This window comes from Camponotus floridanus, unplaced genomic scaffold (assembly GCF_003227725.1).
Source record: "Camponotus floridanus strain SB8 unplaced genomic scaffold, Cflo_v7.5 scaffold4, whole genome shotgun sequence".
NCBI lineage: Eukaryota > Metazoa > Arthropoda > Insecta > Hymenoptera > Formicidae > Camponotus > Camponotus floridanus.
In genome coordinates, this window is record NW_020229547.1 from 4,662,494 (window position 1) to 4,682,523 (window position 20,030).

A 20,030-nucleotide genomic window follows, 5' to 3' on the forward strand; every position below is an offset into this window, starting at 1 on the left:
ATATGAGCAATAAAATTCTAAATTATTATCCTGAATGATGTACGCAGCCTTGCTGTTTAGCGAAATTAAAAACAAACGTATTTTTTATACCAAAGAAAATCACTTAATCTTTTTTATTTTTTATGTGCGAAATAGATATGGCATAATACATTTATAAATATAATATGATTTTTCTCTCGCTGTCGATTCGATCTAAATTGTGAAAAGTTGTAGAGCAATACCGGATGCGATAAGACCGGAAGCAAAATTGGAAGATAATATCCTTCTCGCGAGTATGAAAATTTTTAGGTAGTCAATCGACGAAATGAAAGGAAATCTCGGAAGGATGCAATTTCCCTATCAAATGGCTCGTAAAGTTTTAACACTCTTGAGTCATGCAAGTTCACGAGTGAAATAATATGACTGCGTTTCTCAAAAGTGGCTTTTCTATCTTCAATGGCTTCATCAGCAAATTTATCCGATTTTAACGAAGAATCATGAATCTCTATTTGAAAAGAGTGTCATCGTTATAGTAACATCTTTATCTTTAAGTGTTCAAAATATTTTTTTTCTTATAGAATTGTTTTGTTTCATTTTTTTCTAAATATTGTGCAATAATTGAACAGCTTTAATATTGCTTTTTCTATAGAGTTAATCTTTTTATAGAGAACTCAACGTATTATTTTACTTTGATGACATATAATTTCATGTTAAATAAGCTTAAGCTAGCATTGGAAAGTAGGAGAATTTTTTTTATTTATTATTTCTCTTTAAATTAATTAGTGGGCGCATTACTTGCCCTAATTTTTTTATTGATTCGTATAGAACTGCATATTCCAGCCAAGCCTCTTAAAAACAGTTTAATTTTTTATCGTATTTTTTATAATAAATTAAGGGATATATGTTTAATAAATGACAAACAAATTTTCTGATCACATGGATTTCTTTCATGTATTTTTTAACTCATTCAAACGTTTATCATCTCATTGTTTTTATTAATTTTTTCTGAGCCTTTACTGACATAATAATTTGTTATCATAATTGTTTGTGCTAAAGAGATCTTTTCTCATTTAAATAAAATAAAATAAAATAAAATAAATAATCGTATGGATATAAATATCTACAACAAAGTGTCGTGGAGGAATTTACATTATAAATACTACCTGTAACTGGATATCTTGATGGAAAGTGCGGTTGTGCGATAAAACGGCCAGCACGATTCAGTCGGTACACGAGTTAAAAATAGACACCGCGGCTTTCGTAGAACGAATGTCGGAATGCAAATCGAGCGGGTGAACGGGTGCAGCTCGCTAGGAGATTGACAAAGCGACGCAATCACGATCCACGGCGGGTAATTAGTTAGCAACGCGCAGTGAGGCTTGATCGCTTTCGATTTTTCTCGCGCGCGCCGCTCGTTAATTACTAACCACGATCGATACCGCCACCGCGAACGCGCGGCGAGATCACGGGAATGTGATACGACTAATTTCGTCGCTGCATATCACTTGCGCACGCGCGACTTATTTTCCATGGTTCTGTAATATAAAGGGCTGCGTGTGATAAATTTCAAAAATCGCGTTTCTCTCTCCAGCCTCAAAGGCCTCGGGTCTTGAACGCGAAACGTGCGAATCGCCCTTGTCGCGATTACGTTTATGAATTTCGCGGATAACCGCGCCGCGAAACTGCATCGCAGAGCTAATCTACACGATTTTCATGTTCTTTTATTATTTTACATAGTAATATTATATTATAATAAAAATATTCCGGGAAAAAGGTAAGCCATTTCGAAAGGAAATTATAAAAATAGATGCGTTGAATATTTTAATATATACTTAAAATGTTAATCTATTTTCTACTTGCTGATGTAACTTTTTTAGTATAGATGTGATGTAGAATAGATTTATAAAAGAGGAACGATTGTGACTTAAAATATAGAATTAAAATAATTTTTGGAGAAAAAATAAAGTCAAAATTAGAAATCTCACTTTTTCTCTTTTATCTCTTTTATCTAATTAATAATTGCAATTTCATTCGTTTGTGTCTAAATTTTATTAATTTATTTAACTGACAATGTCAATTTAATCAAAATGCTCGAATTATCGAATGAATAATATCATTCTTTCTATATTAAATATTATCAAGCTTTAATTTATATCTTAGGTAACGCTTTATTTTTCTTGAAATGATTTTTTTTGCTTTACTTCTCTCGAACGTGGGCTTATGTTAATTTTCTCAAAATGATATAATTTTATAAAAAAAAGCACTTGTAAATTATCGTAATGATTGCAAATCACATATTCACATTGGATTTGAAATTAAAATCTCATTTAAAAACCCTTTTATAATACAGCTTCAACTTGCTCCGTTAATTCACTTGATCGCTAGAGGAGAAATAGTTGCTCTTATGTTCAATTACCGTACGCGCTTTTAATCTTAATCTGATCCATCCTTCAGTCTCATTCAACCGTCGTTGCTATACATACATTTTCATCGCAAATTGGGCTTCGCTCAGTCGCGAGAATATGGGCGATTGGGAAACGCCGATAAAGTTTCACGGCGTCAATTTCACGCTGGCGTATGAACTTTAGGTAGTGAAAACGGTGCAGATCGCTCGTTGAAATAGTTTACCACCAATATTTTCCATATACGCAGATACGCGAATCCGCGAAACCTCTCCTTCTATCGAAATTTTCGCGGGTAGTTACAAATGCACGCGGCAATATACATGTATATATTTCGTGATTTTTCATGAGAAATTGTATTCATTCTTGCAAAAATTATCTATATCAATAAATTGAAAATTGAATATATTTCAAGTTTGACAGTTTGCTAATTAAAGATTAAAAATATATTTAATATATTTAATTAAAAATATATTTAATTATTGCATTTCATATCGCGCCGCGGCTTAAAATAGCTCATCATTCAATTAAATCATTCTTCCCATCTTAACCCTGTTTTAATACATCGAAAATGGAAACATTGATTTAACGAAAGACAGATATCTTGCGCCTTTCCACAAAGATTGTATTATTTATTAAAGAGAAATATTTTTTATGTAAAATATTTTCTTTATATTGTCTTCATAAATTAATAAATTGAACGGATGATGTATTTGTAATTCTTTATCCGGCGAAAGTCGATTAAATGGGTTTACTAAAGTCACTAACGTTTTCTCCCCTTTTCTTTACGTCACTTTTACTATCATGAAACACATGAGATTTTAATGAACGATGAATACTAAGTAGTTTTCAATGCATCATTGTACGAAAAGCGAACGAGGATCGTCATTCAATTAAATGTTCATCTATCGTATTATTAATCTGCCAGTTCGGCCGCGATGGAGCACGACGTCTTGTTCAAACAAGCCAATCAAATATCTTGGCCACGAGCTATCCCACGGGACTCTACGATTTCTCGCTTCGATAAAACGTCATAAATCACGCTCTGACGTGCGCAAGATCGGGAGTATTTATTAATTTAACCGGGACGGCTCCGAAATCCATTATGGGTGGTTACGAGGCAGAATACGATTAGCCACAATACGCGTCTTTCACCGGCTTGATGCCGGTCGTCCATAAACTACCATCCACGCACGAGATTCTCGGACGAGAGTTTCGCTGTCGAAGACGCGGGCAAGTCATGGACCCCCGCGTGTGCTCGATATATGGATTACCAACTGCGCTTGATGCACGATTAATAATCACCTGTCTCGCTTCTTCAGCCCACATGATGATCCTATTATTCAATCTTATTGGCAAGTTGTTCTTATTCGTGAACTCATATCTCGAAATCAATAATTATCAAAGGTACAATCCTTTAAGAAAAAAAGAAACAGCCAATATGTATATATCTGTAATTAATATGTCCGTCTCAAATTTTATATACAAGATTTAAATCATTAGGACACTAAAAAAGGATATAATTCTTCATAAAAATTAATGATTGAAACGTAAAATAAATTTTTTCATATCATATTCTGATTTTTTAGATATTTAATATTAACAATTCTGATTTTCTAGAGAATTAATATTGACAATTAAAAAATTAATAATTAATTTGAAACCTTAAAATTTGAGTATTTAATGATAATCACATATCGTCAAGTGCACCTCAACATTAAATATTAATAATAGAAAATTCAATACTCTTTCGAATAAAACGATATAAAATAATTTTAATTGGAAAAGAATTATATTTAATATATAAAAAAATATTTCAATATAATATTTTAATAACTAAATGATAAAATGGCAAATAAGAGCCAAAATGCGATAATTAAAGAGCAAGGAAAAAATTTTTTATATTACAATATATAACATAATAATATTAATGTCAAAATAATGTCAGAAAGTAGCACAAAAATAAAATTAGTAATCATTTTCGTTATTTTCTGGTATTCTTTTGACATTAATATTGTTATGCTAAAGATGGATCAAAAATAGTTCGTAAAATTCGTATTTAATGTACATTTTTGGCAAACGAAATTTAATATTTTAATATAAAGAATGTTTTAATTAAAAGAATGTTTTTTGCTCTCTAATAAACTGCTCATCGTCTCTTATTTGCCATTTTTATCACTTGGTAATTATTACTTTAATATTTTTAGTTTTAATTTATAATACTTTTTTTAATAAAATTTTACGGTCCTTTTATACGTATTTTGATGGCATTTGTCGAGGTAAATTTTATACATATGACGCAAATTTGTTAGAGAGACGATCCAAGTTAAAAAAATGTTTGTTTTAATATTATTATTTTTTAAATTACTCCTTTGATAATAATAACAAAGGTTTATATAAAAAACTGTAAATTTTACATTCTACATATTATTATTTATTACATTATACTATTATTTATTATTATTATTTACTTATTTCTTGATTGCACCTCCACTGTTTCGAGACATCCTGTACAATTCTAGGGATGAAGAAAAATTGACACGCAAGGAAAATTGATTAAGTTTCGAGCGTGGAAGAGGAGTTAATCGACCACGACTATATATTCAATGAGAGCCGGGAGAAACGAGAAGCGAGAGAGGAGCAGGAAAGAATGCGACAAAGGGGTAACGAGGAGGGAATACATTTTTACCGTTTCTACGCTACTACCGATGCGGATTAACAACGAAAGTGGATAAACCGGGCGTCAAGGGCTGGGTACCAGCAGCGCAAAGGGGAAAGGGTGCGTCCTGCCAATAAAAGCAGGGAAGGGCGAAGAGGGAAAAGGGGGAGGGTGTCAGTATATCACGTGGCTCTGGCTGGTCGTGTCCAACGATACAGTCCAATATATTATCCAGATAGCCATGCTAATTCAGCTATAGTCCCCGCCGGTTTGCGCCTGACCGAGCGGCCTTCGTGTTGTCACACGGTTGTTGCTGCTACGCGTGTCGTTGTTCTCACGCACACGCGGACGCATAGATACGTTTCGTCATCCCGGCGGATCCAACGGGGTCTCTCGGCATAGTCGTCCTGCATGGCAGGGATTTCAGGGGGGATGCATTGCATCCTCGTTACACGGTATTATACGATCGGACGCGAGACAGGAGAAGATTACGTCGCATCGCGTCGCGTCGCGTCGCGTCGCATCGCATCGCATCGCGTTTGACTGGAACGAAGATCCTCGCGCACGTTCTAGAATGGTCCATTAATAGGTTTATATTCTTGAACGATTATCAATAGCGCGATATCCTTGCTCCAATATCGGGGAATGCAGCGCGCCGATAACGATAAGCCGATTTCGCGACCGGAGCAAGCATACGCGATTATTAGACGCTTAATGCGCAGTCAAAAACACGGCAAAAAGACAACGACGGGAATATATACGGTAAAAAATAAAATGCTAATTTTTACATTTTTCACATGTCCCAGAAAGTCCACTCTAAATTTTAAGTTAAAATAACTAATTTTAAGTTAAAATAACTCAGTCGTCGTATGTTACTTATTGACACACTGAAAATATTAAATAATTGACACAATACTTTATATTTATTTTTGTTATTGTGACTTTAAGTGTAATGTAAAAGTAACATACAAATTAATTAAAAATTACACGAGAAGATGGTTATAATAACTCGTAAGAATTGTTGTAGGACATTAACATATAATAGTAATTATTTTAATTTAAATTATTTGTACTAGAAACATTTGATTTTAGTAAATTTGATTATTTTGTATGTCAAAGTTCAAGATTATTTGAAGATTTAACTTTTCTTAGAATGTTAAACTGATTTTGACACGTTGATTGCTTAAAATGATTAAAAATACTCAAGATAATATTTCATTTCTAAGAGACATATACAAAGTGTTAAATTATGAATTTGACATAAATGTAACACATGAAAACGTTATAAAAATAATAATATATAAGTTGTATGTTAATTTTACATTAAAGTACTAATTAAAACGTGGTAATACAAGAAAATTTTAACATATAGACGCGCAATTTTTTACTGTATATATAACAAATAATCAAATTTCATAGCTATTTCTCTAAAACTTTGCAATTTTTCTATAATATTTCACGCGGTTTCAAAAAAATGCTCTCCGTATTAAGTTAACTTTCAGTTAATTTTTACATCATAATTTTTACATCATTTTCACATCATAATTTAAAATAAATATTTTCTGCATATATGTCATACATATAAATATTCTTTCAAATGCTGACATTTACATTTGTCTCATTTTTGATAGAAAAATATTTACACAAGTCATTTTTTAATTCAAATTATAAATAATTTTAATACATAAAATTACTAAATTATAAATAAATTATAAATAAATTACAAATAACTAATTATAAATAAATGATACAATAATTTTGCATCGGCGGATGAATTATCGTCGCGCAGTTGCGCTGAAACTGCGCCATTACACCGCATCCGAAAACCTGTCGTTTCGTTCGCTTTGAACTCCTAATTGAAGGTGCTCGCACGTAACAAAGTCCGGAATACAATTTTGCCGATTTTGGTGTGTGCGCACGAGAACGTGGACGTTATCCAATTTCGTTGTTCCAATGTTCGCCTCGTATCGTCTCGTATCGAGGGAACTCTTCTAGAAAATAATATTACGCTACGTTTCGAAACCGCGAGAGACGTTTCACAAATTCTCATTGTCCATATTTATAAAACGATACAGAGTGCTTTTAGATTATTACTCCGCCAAATTCCCGCTTTTAACTTGCCCAACATTCCGCGTTCGATTTTTAAATCGAGGAAAATAGCGGTTTAATAGAGACAGTTTTTAAAAAATACATACATCTTTTTTTCAATCTGGAATGTATTATATATTAAGCGCACAATTTTAATTACATGATGCCAGTTTAAATATTTGAAAGACAAAAAGAAATCGTGTAACTGTGCCAATATTTAATTAAGTTATCAACTTGACATTATATCAAGAGAGAGAGAGAGAGAGAGAGAGATGACTCTAGAAACACATCGATAGATTCGCGAATTGTTTTTCTCTCTCTCTTTCTCCTCTGGGCTTTCTCTCTCATAACATTTCCTCAACCTCCGGCTTAAAGGAATTAGCGCTCGTAAAGCGACGAAACATCCTCATGTTACACCTGTCGTCGTGCAGTAAACTGGTTCCGACGGAGATACAGGCGCGTTTGCAACGGTCTCAATTAGCCCGGCTTCGCAGTTCGTTAGACCCTTTAAAACCGGTTTGCAGCGTTAAATGTTTTCAGTGACGGGAGCGCACACACGTCTCCGGAAGACGCACGCACGTAGGAAGGATGAAAAGCGAGCGGAATGAAGGAAGTGAACCAAGGTCGTTTCCAAGTGAACGAAATTGCGTAACGCGAGACATCGAGGAGCGGTAACTAGTTTAACCTGTGAAATTTAGTACGGTTTATCCCGGCGGCGTGAAAACTTATATTCTCTTAGCCGTTATAATTAAGATCGTACTCTCCACGACCTCCGACAGAGCGGCAACGAGATGCACAACGGATACGATATTTATGACGATATTTATGCATTCAATGACGACATTGCTCGATTAATCCCATCACATACGTGACGTTTATTTTGTCTCAATTAATTATATTCGAACACACACACTCGTAAAAAATAAAAAGCGACTCTAAAGCATGGAAGAAAATTTCTCCTTGCTATGCGTTTGCGTGGAATATCATATATTAGAAATAGAAATGGCCCCTTTGCTGTATAAATTTTTGTATGACCATTAATTTCATGATATGCATTATATAACTTAAAAAAAAATAAATAAAAAAATATGTGCTTTTATGAAAAGCGGTGACTAATGGCCGCGCTATTGTACCGGCGTAAATAATGGCAAATTTCGCTACGAAAAAGAAGAGAGAAGGAGAGAGAGAGGGAGAGAGAGAGAGAGAGAGGGCGGGGGAGGAGAATCGGAGAATTGACACGCAAAATGACCCATTAAACGAGGTGGAAATAACGTCTGCAGAAAGTTCGTCCGTTAGCGGCGGTCGAAGTAATTAAACTGAAAACGTGTCAAATGGACGTTCGCCAACGTCAGCATTAACGAACGGCGTCTCTCTCTTGCCGCGGGCAATAAAACTTCATAAACTATTTCATAAACACAGATAGCGCGAATCGTGCGCGCGGATCGTATCGATATAATTTATTTTTCCCGCTTATTTCCCCGGGGATCTCTCGCCGCCCCTCGTCCAGATATTGAGACTTATCCAAACGATAGTCACGCTTTTCCGCACACGTTTCGCTCCCTTTTTTCGAACTGAAATATATTTATTTTTAAAAGAGATTGCTTACACATGATGAAAGCTCGAGTATGTGCGAGCGGACTGCATTTTATAGGTAAGTGATTTGTAGATCGTACGTATGTGTGGAAATGCTTGAGTACAGAAAAGTTTATCGTTTTTCATCAAGATACCACAAGTGCACTTTATAAAGGCAAATAATAGTTATTTGATATAGATCCTTTTGTCTTGTATGATATATTAATTATATTATCATATTGTTGGATAGAAATTATTTAATAAATATTTCTAAATATTTTTTTTCTGAAGCCTTTATATTTCCATCAGCATTTCCATTACATTTTCCTTTAAATCAAAATTAAAACATTTTATATATATTTTCCAAGATATATGTATTTGTTCTTAATTGTAGAAAATTACAAACATTGTGAATTTATGTGCGACTTTGAAACAAAATTTATTAAAATATTTCAATAAGAATTTCTTCAAGGAAGGAAGCAATGTATTATTTACGTGTGACTTTGAAACAAAACTTACTAAGAAGTTTTAATATAACAGAATATTGACGAGAGAGGGTGAAAATTTTGGGGAAAGGGAAATACGACAATTTTGGGACATTTGATTTAATGCGTTAAATCGAGACGAGGCTAACATTTTTATGCGACTCACGCAGATTTAGCGTTTGCAATTAGCAAATGCAGACGCAGGTAGACGTGCAATTAAACCCGACGCTGATAAAAGCACGTAACGCGTAATTCGTGGAACCGTCGAAACACGAAAAATTCCACGCGGAAACGACGTGCCTTCCTTCTCACTCCCCCTATCCAAGTCGACGATATTGCGTTCCCCCCCAGCACGCAGAATTCTTAATTAAGCACGCTACGATTTGCGAGGGCCTTTGATTTCAACGATCGGCCCACCCTCGGCAATAAAGCCGCGACTTAGCTCCAAGTTGAGAGAACACGCGGGCAACCCGTCTCTCTCCCTCTCTCTCTCTCTTTTTCTTCCTCTTTCCCAACGCGCGAGCATTTTCGCGCAAAAGTTAAATCCGCGCCGCGTGCTCGAGGGCCACCTCGAGCGTACATTATTTCATTAACCGTGCTTTCCTCATCGACCCCTATGCCGTCGACCTCATCGTTACCACCACCTTCGCAGAACGCCTTGTTCCCGGCACGGAGTGAACGGTGCCAGGGACATGGCCGACGTCGCGTCGGTGTGGTAATAGCATCGCAAGAATGAGACCCGAGGGTGGGAAGAGAAGGGAAGGGGTTGGGGGTGGGCGACGCGAAGGATCGGGCCAGGGCGGCCGCTCTTCGCGCGCGCTGCCCCATTCTAACCGGCTTTCATATTAATTAATTTGCTCGAGAGTTTTAACGACTTATTGCACTTCAATTAACTCATTTTAAATTGCATAATCCGCGGAGAGGTTGGTACCCGCGATAAACCGCGCGGCGCGCTCGCTCGCTTCTGTAAACCCTGTAAACCGAAGATGGTGAGATCCGTGAACGCGTGAACGTGATGACGTGTACGTAAAATGTAGGAAGCATACTTGTAATTTGATGAACGATAAATAACATTATGATGCCGGTTTTATAAACGTTAATTAAATTTCAAGCTGGCCCAATTATCGTTAATTGGCTGGTAAAAACAGCCGTAAGACTTGCAGCGATTAATGTCTTGAAGCGCGACAACTCGTGCTTCTCAGATGGAACTTTACAGAACGAATCTCTCGACAACTTTCTTGATATTGTAGCTATTGGTGTCAATATTTAACCACAAGTTTCGAACGAAATGTGTTTCCCCTCTTGATCATTACCTCAAGAAATGTACCGCGAAATACGAATCAATAATTTAACCCCTCGCGCGGGTAAGCCGAGAACGGGGGGACGGACAGAGGGATGGTTATTCAACAGATCATGTGCGCACAATCCCCGGAAACGTTTCAAAAAGTTGGGAATCGAGACGAGCTCGCGCATAGAAAGTCAGAACCAGCCGGGGGGGTTGGTGGAGCGATCTGAAAGGAACGAACTCAAGTTTGTCGGCGGGAATGGCTCGGAAAACCCACCCCTTCCCCCCTCCCCCTCGTTTCGCGAACGAAGACCGATCCGGCCCGTAATTACAATCCGAACAAAGTTATGCCGGATCGGAGCGGCCGCGGGGATGTGTCAAGTATTTAATCAGCGCCGGGTCGAGTCTCCGTATGAGACAATGGACGGCGGCCAACTCCCTTTACGAGGCTTGTCCTTCTCAACCCCCGTCGCGACATAGCTCTCTCTCGCCCATAGTTGCGACCGCCCGCTTCTAGTACGGATCGAGAGGAAGGGAAGGGGGAGAGGGTGCAATTATGTCGACCTCATTTCGGAGCAGCTTTACTTATCTTCTCTTCATTGTACTCCGTACGTCTATATCCTCCTCCTCTTTCTCCAACCAAATGGGCCCTTGTACGCCCTTCGTGTCTACCCCTCCCTCCTTTCGAGCGCGTAGTCTTATCTTTTTCAAGCTTTCCGGTTTTGTAGAAATGTATACATCTTTCTCTTTATATTCTCTATATTCGAAATTAGTTTTCACTCTTCGCAAAAAGGGAGGGAAAGATTTACGTGAACTTTAAACTATACACACACATTACGCAGATGGCAATCTGTTTGTTATCCGAGGAGTTACGTAAGATACGCATGCACACGACCAATTCGAGTCTACTTGCGGACGGCGTTTTTACGATGGAATTCCTAAAATAAAAATAGCTCGGTGGTATTTCGTTTGTAATCTTCGGTATCTGATCGCGCGGAAGACATGCTCTACCCCTGCAATCCGGTACATCTACCCCTTGGTATTCGCCATCTCGATATACGGCGCAGTGACGTCTGTTCCTCGAATTACGCGCGATCCGTACAAATTCCCAAGGTGCACGCAACCTGCACGTCAGTGGCTTCCGCAAAGAAATCCGTATAAATAATTTAGATTTTTTCTCTCGGAATAAATGTCAATTTATCTTTGCAAGGTCTCATCGATTGTATGTTATCCAATGTTTTATTAATAATAGAATAATTCTGGAAAAAGGAGCGATTACATTTATCTTACAAGGGGAGGTAGCGATTGACTCTTCACCAATTTTGATCTCCTTTGGTGTGGTGAATCTACATCGAAAAAAAGTTGATCCGTGTTCGAGCTTTTCGTCCAATGCGCCTTGTAAAAAAAATTTTTTTTTCCCGAAGTTAGAGTTTAGAGAAATTATTAGTTTAGAGAAATTGCCAGGTTCGTTATCAGGCCTAAAGAAAGACACACTTTCGATCGGTGCTGCTAGTCCAGCGACAGAGCGCAAGAATAGTAATCCCGCGATTCCAGGTTCAAGACAGGTAATTGTACAATTACATTTTAACGAACGAATTTTATATCTTTAGGAAAGCAATTCAATTTCAAATGTTAATATCATTTGAAAAAAATGTTCTTTCTGATATTAATTTTGACGCATACCATGCATATTGTATCATATTTAAAAATGCAGCAGCGGAAAGTTGATGGTGAATGAGAGAATGGATTTTTATAACATCTTCTCTCGCAGATAATTCCCCCCTCCCCCCCGCGTAACGTTTTCTGTAACGATACTTTAAAAAAGCTCGAACACGGATCAATTTTTTTTCGATGTAGATCCACATCAAAGGAGATCAAAATCGGTGAAGAATCAACTGCGACCTCCCCTTGTTAGAAAAAATCATAAAAGTTATACACAAATTGTATTTTCTCGAATAGTAAATCACTCCATAATATCTGCATAAAACAAAATATGTTGTTATAGTTTGTCACTCTATCTCTGTCTCGATTAAAATTTCTGTAATTCTTTTATTTCTAAGGCAAAAAATGACTTTTTAAAATTTTACAATTTTTTATCAAATATAATTAATCGGATTATTTGAAGTAAAGAATATTTATTAAATTTATTTCCGAGATTAAAACATAAAATACATAATACTTATAAATATCTTTTAGCTTTTTCCTTGCTATTATATTTTTAATATTTCGTTTGAAAATTTTAACTATATTATATAATATAATATATACATATGCAAATATAATACTAATATACATATAATATACAAGCTCAGCAATATTGATAAATATTAAGTGTCATATTTGATTCTGTGCCATCTCAATTATTAATTAATTTCTCTTAAAGATTTATCTTGTCTTTCTTTATTTTAATTATTTTTTTACATTTATATATATTTAACCGATTAATTAATCAGTATTGTAAGAGAGCGTCATATATATAAATAATATTCTAAGTAAACTTGTAGGTTTATTGGGCAACTTGAAAAGTAAAAAAGTCACATGACTAGCATCTGGGGTCAATCCTGAGCAGATTACTTGTAATCTGTATCACGTATTTTATCAAGCTATATAATATTTGATACAATGCCCAATGCACAATGAGGCACTTTACACAAATCCACTGGAAATGAGCGCATTAATAATATTACAAAATATATTAATGCCCGTGCTTGTGTGCGCGCGAACCGTTTTACAACTAAACGTATTTCTGATGAGAATGTAACGTGCATGGAATATATGGAACGTAACGGCGCATTGGTCTCCCCCGTGTATTGCTCGCGTGCGGTTATATAAATGTGGACCAACGCACTCTAAATTAAGGTTTAGAGTTGGTACAAATCAGTATCGAAGTTATGGGCGTACACGCATAGACGCACACACGCGCATAGATACGTGCCGAGCCGGCAAATCTAAATCCCTTGCGATTGTCTGTCAATTATTTATGATTGGCGGCAATTTGTCCAATCGAGAATAAGCCCTTTCCTACTCGATGGGGTTTACCGGCTGCCATTCAATGTTTCGGACTGTATTATCCGTTTCTCTCTTCCCTGTATTCCTCTCATTTACGGTGCGTACAGACGTGTACTTGTCAAAAAGTTTCAAGGAAAATGATTAAAATCGCATTTCTCAGAATATATACGAACTTATATACATATTTGCAGATTGCGCCGAATGGAAATGTTATCAGAAACAGCTACGTGCCAGTGCGAGGCACATATAGTTTCGATAACAAATGTTACGTTATATTGAAAATTCAATCGGGGTCACGAAATTTCCATTTAAATTGCATTTTTGCGCGACATATAAATGTGCGCTCTGTAGACCCAATTAATTAATTCCGACAATCAGTCCGCGATTCTCTCCACGAAGAAACGGATGTCACAGGCGGCACAATTTCAATAGACGTTGCGCTACAAAAAGGGATGCGGGTTGACAACGGGGTTGCAAAGATGATATTGCTGCCATTTCCAGCCAAGCAATTCAAAAAGTTAGAGCGAAACTCTCTTCAGAAAAAGAGAAAGTAGACTCTTTCCAACTTCATTCCAACGTGCGATAAGCAACCGCGCAAGAAAAAAGCTAGTCGCGTGACACGCGTACAGTAGCTTTTATCCGAGAGCTCCCCTTATACTTTAACGTAACGCGGAACTCTTCTATGTATCTTATTTTTTTATTTATTTTTCAGTAAGCTAGCAATTAATCGGACAGCGTAACCGAGTCAATAAACATTTCCGATATCCCGTCGATGAAATCGTATAAGTTTATACACTGTAAAACTGAATGAAATAATCTCGTATATCGAATTTTCAACGAAAGCGCTACAGCTCGGCATTAATTAAGCGAAACGAGAGAATTAATGACGACTAACTTTCGACGCGTTGAATTAAGCGCGACCTCCCCCTTCGCCTCTCCCGCCACCGGGTTACACCCGCGTCTGACGCGTAATCATCGTGACGATCGAACCCTTTTTTTGATTCCGTCGAAATTTATTTGCGTGATGTTTGCCTAACAAGCCGTCGCGTGACGCATAGCTTTTATAGGCCTCAATCGGAGGACCGGAGCCGAGTTTTTATTCCCGCGTTTTATTTATGCGCGTCTCTATCTTCTTCTCCCTATCTCTTTCTCTCTCTCTTTTTCTCTCTGGCTACTTAGTTAACTAAGTTTGCCCAAAAAACTAACGTCGCGTGCGACTGCGGCGAATTTTCTGTCTCTACGTGACGCGGGAAAAAGTTTGTACGCCGCAAGTAAATTAATTGTCTGCGCCGCAAAAGATCTAATTAATTTTCCTGCAAATTATATTTTTGCTTCTTCTCACTCATGTCAAAGTACGGTAATGCGATTAACTACGTTAATCTAAAAAACGAAATTTTACAAAATATATAAATTCCATTAGCGACATAAATTCTCGAAATAACGACTACTAGATTCCTGTGTGTAAATTTTATCAAATTATTCAATTTAAAATTTATGTAAGATAAACAGGCGTAAATATTAGACTAAATTTTTTTTAAATGCTGAAAATACATGTACATTTTTTGTAAGCGAGATTTGCGCGGGAAATAAGATGTAATTAATTTTATTTGAAATTACATTTTTGCTTCTTCTCACCCATATCAAAGTAGGGTAATTATGTAAATCTAGAAAACAAAATCCTTCAAAAAAATATATAAATTCCATTGACAACATAAAATCTCGCCTAATAAATAACGGCTACTAGATTTTTATTTTATTAAATTAATCGATCAAAATAAGAGTTAATCGTTTGAAGTTTATTCAAAACAAATAGTTATAAATATCAAATTTAATTAAGTCTTTTTTCCAGATACTGAAAATATACGCACATGTTTCGCTACATTTCTCGTAAGCGAAAATTGCGAGGGAAATGCAAACTTTGGCGATTGATCGACGCGTACACATAAATCAACCGAGTTCGCGGTTGAATAGTCAACATCTGAATTCATGATTTGGCGAAGTTAACGCATATTCGCGCAAACGCGCAGTATGAATTTGTAACCATCGAATTATATCGTCGTGCATATTAATCGAAAGCGACGTCCGCTCCGGAGAGACCGCAACGATCTCTACTACTTCTTTTTTTCTATTCGGTGTCTCGCCACACTTTGTTACGTCCTTCCGTCTGCCATACTTCTGCTTTGTCAAACGTCTCCTCTATCCTTTTCCCGCTTTCTTTCGGCCCACCCACGACTTCGGCCGGCCCTTCCACTCACGTCAGCTTAACGTCACTCATGTTCATATGGCAGGTCCTTTTTGTCGCGCTTTACTCTTTCCGCTTCTCCTCTCCGTCTCTCCTCATTTTTCTCACTACTATTCTCCATCCTACTCCGCGTGTACTATTTTAAAATGCGGACTTCAAACTAACGGTATCCACGAGAGCCGGATATTCGCTAAACGTTTGCTGCATATTTAATCCTAATTATCATTCCAGTCTTAAGTGTGTTAAGAGGAAGTATAAATTAGATGAGATAAATCACGCTATCATTTTTGCGAAATATTACAATTTTATTACAATTTGCTATATTTTTATATACATGTGTGTATGTAAAATGATTATTCGCATTATCCTATGGATATATGAAAGAAATGAAAGATACATGTTGTAAAGATTATATAAAAACTAAACTGTAAAAAAAAATTCTGATAAGAATCATTCTGGAAGACTATTGTGCAGTACATGACAGGTACATGAATTATAAGCGTTGAAAATTTCCTCTCTTTTTTTTTTATAAAAAAGGACGCGAACAAGCGAGGAGATATTTATAGTCCGATATCAAGAATAGATTGTCTGACACAATGCCAGCAACACTTGTTGCTCATTTGGAGATGATCATAAACAATAAACGCGGCCATTACTATTTTATCAGAGACATCTTTCGCCTCCCCGATTAAATTTGCATTACAACGTAAAGCGTTTCTTATGATGTAACATAGTAATGTTGAAACTAAAGACTCACCAGTCTCACGTGTCTGACGCGACAATTCCCACTTCGGAGGCTTAACAGGGTCTGTCTCCCAGCGTTTTTTCGCGTCCGTGCTCTTTCGGCCTCTATAACTCTCTCGTCACGTCACGTTCCAACTGCCTTCCCACTGTCCCCGGAGTCTACTTTACACAGATTGCACTGCACGTCACAGTCGTCCTTCCCCTACCGTCATTCCCTCTTTTCGCGTACGAACTCTTTAACAATCGGAAAATCTATCGAAGGGTCCGCAGCGACGTCGATCTGACATTAACGCCTCTCTTTCCGCGTCGCACAATCAGTGTCCGTTAATCAGAGATCGAGGGGCAGAATCGGCTGGAGAATCTCTCTGGATAAGCCTCGGAACGACTATGGTTTCCTCGTTCTAATCTGATAACCGAACACGTCGCTGTCACGTGTTAAGAGGAGGAAATTGTCTGTCATGAGAGGCTTTCGATTTCAAAGCGCGAAACGTGGAAAAAATCTCAGGAACGTCGAGCGAGATTGAGCGGAATCTCAAGCGAGATCTCGAAAACGACGTCGGGGACCGTTATCGGCCACGACAGTTGAGAATTTTCACGGAAACGATTCACGGCGTGTCCTGGCGAGCGTCCTGAAACGGGATTCTACGAGCATTCCACAACGAATGCGTGTGTCCTCGCTGTCTCGTCCAGTCACGTGGCGGCGAACGCCACGCTCATTGATCGCGGACCGACCTTGATGGCGAGTCGGCGACGTGCGAGCTGTCGACGACGAGGTCAATACATGCACTCAGGTCGCGCGTCAATCTCGAGGAGATTCTCCCCGCGTCACCGTGGCATTCGCGCCGCAGGATCGACGCGAAAGAGAAGAACGGCCTAACGAGAACAGGTGGTTCGGTTCGCGTGCGAATCGTGGGACCCTCGCATTCGCGTCGGGGCCACCTAGACCACCCCCGCGTTTGCCCTTCCTTTTCTCCTTCTCTCCCTTTCTCTTTGCTATCGCTCGTGTTTATGCTCAGGACGTGTGCGTTCTCCAGAGCCCACGAGGAAGAGGAATATACGTCCGTTCGCGAACTGTTCGCCAAACGTACTGAGGAACCCGGCAGACGGTTCGCCGGTGACGTTGTGCCTCCGCGGGTTCGATTCCCGGATGGGCATGCGCCACGTTCTGCGCTTTCGGAGGGAGGTTGCCGTCGCCACCGCCGCCGCTGCTGCTGCTGCTGCTGCTGCTACTGCTCGCGAAGGTGCATCCACCACCGAGAGAGGTGATTGCCACCGGTGGGGTTGCTGAGGACCACTTTCCTTCTCGTTCTTTGCCTCTCCTCCTCGCCGTGTTGAACTTTGCTTTTCATCGACGTCTTCGTCGATTCAACCATCATCGTATTAAATATTTATGTATGAATACGCGCTGAATCGAATTGCAATTAAAAACCATCTTTTCAGAGAACTGCACGATGTGTCGCGATAATTATATTTTAAACGCCATTCAATTTAATCATTTGAGATTTTATCAATCGGAGCGTCAGAGTGATAAATCGATTGTTTGTCAAATTGTCATGTTATTCCGCTCTTTCGCAATAGCATGTAAATCTCTATATTTGTAATTAATTATTTATTGCGTCGATATAGTTCCATACGAAATGCACACGGTCTTGTTTTTATTAATTTATCAATTCAAAATTTTGATAAGATAAATATTATGTATGTTTTGATATGTTTATGACAGCCAAGATACGCGTTTAACGTTAATATTACACGCATCATTAATAATAAGGTAAACAATTTAAGATTTCATGCAATATGTCTCTTTTTGACGTTATGTTATTATAAATTTGACAATCTATTCGGTCGTTTTCATGAAATGTCTATTTGTTGCGAGGTAACAGTTCGTGAAGCGAAATGGAAGGTAATTACGACAGGCGCACTTGTTGCTCTTGCTGTTGTTGCCTTCCTGCTGCTATTGCTGAACATACCGTACATTTGAGTATCATACGCCTTCATCATCTTGAGAAGATATTCCATAACTTTATTTGTACTTCTCTATTTATGTATGTTTAATGTATTTAATTAATATGCAAGAGAGAGAGGGAGAAATATATATAGAAATAATGTCTATTAATTGTATTTTTTAAAAATAGCTAATCTCTGTCTGAAATTCGACAGGAATAAAATTCTTGTCTTATTTGAGAGACGAAGTTTCCAATAATTAAATTTTCTATAAATTTCTCGATAACCGCATTATTGTAATGCTGGTAAACCGTACATTCCTGATGTGTGTCCGACAGAAATGTAGCGTGTTATTTATTTACATATTGTGTTTATATCTAAATATATCGTCTCGAGAGTAGAATATACAACACGTGTAGAGCACAGAATTGCATTGTATTCCTGCGCTTGTTCGCCCCGCGTAATTAACGTTACACATACTGTAATGCATGTTTCATTATGCGGGCGTTGTATCGCTGTGCCATAATTAGTAAGCTTAAATGTAGATATTATTCACGACACGTGATAGTCGTATGCGCGATAGAATGGGATTCAAAGAGTAAAGCGGCACGCATAATTGATAGTCTGTGCGAGAAAAGTCGCGTCCGCAAATTCTCCTTATACCTTTTATTCGCGCATCGAGCTCTTTTCGATTCCGTTTACCGTCTCAACCCCCTATGTCTTTTTTCGTTCTTATTTATACGCTTTTATTCCGCAATCAATGAGAGTTGCCTAATCAAAATCAAAGTACCCCACAAGTAAAATAAAACTCTTATCGACAGCTATTTCAAACAAATCGAAGATTGAAATGCATCTAAAGTCGAGAATGAAAAGCGATTTTTTCTCACGTCAAATAGAAAATTTTCTTAAAAATAATAATAAATAATTATTTTCAAAGAATTATAATTGTATTAGTAAGATTGATGTTTTCGTTTAATTATTTCTACGCAATCGATGTTTTCGCTTAATTATTTCTACACAAGAAATAAATAATATCTTTTTTCTTTATGATATGTAACTGAATAGACTATTACCATTTTTTCTAACAAACACATGTGCGTATATTTCTTTATTCCTGTGTTTTATTTTTTAAAATATATGATGTGATTATGCTGACATTAAAATACGTCATGGTTATGTTTCTTCAAGCCCGTTTTTAACAGATGATTCCACTATTTTATTACGTTTATTACGTTCATATTACGTTTATTACGTTTATATTATCCAAATTTAGATCATGAAAGAACGTTGATTACTTTATAAAATTCAATATCTCTTGTAAACACACGTGAATTTTAATGTCGCATAACTAACGAACGTCAAATTTCCGTAACAACCTTACGACAAACAATGCGGGGTCTCAGCTGGCTTATAACTTTCTAACATCTCTTAGTGAAATCTCGATTGCTAAACGTAATTCGTAAAGTAACGTCAGCTTCCAACAACGGTATTCGCGCGGTCCTCACTTACGCTCCGTACGTGAAGGCACATGTCGACGTTTTCATTGGTCGATCGAGCATGAATTTAGACGGTGCCCCGAATAATCCCGTAGATTGAGACAATACGCGGCAGAACCGTGTCG

The 20,030-nt window shown here is 37.3% G+C and overlaps 1 protein-coding gene across 7 annotated transcripts in view; it reads right to left on the minus strand.

Annotated features, from left to right (window-relative positions):
- The window catches only part of LOC105259560 (teneurin-m), a 708,083-nt gene extending 690,546 nt beyond the window's left edge, over nucleotides 1-17,537 (minus strand). For all 7 annotated transcript variants that reach the window (XM_025411464.1, XM_025411472.1, XM_025411471.1 and 4 more), the window contains exon 1: nucleotides 16,479-17,537. The gene's annotated coding sequence lies outside the window, so the exon portion shown is untranslated. The remainder of the gene's footprint in view (nucleotides 1-16,478) is intronic.
- Nucleotides 17,538-20,030: the final 2,493 nt, after the last annotated feature.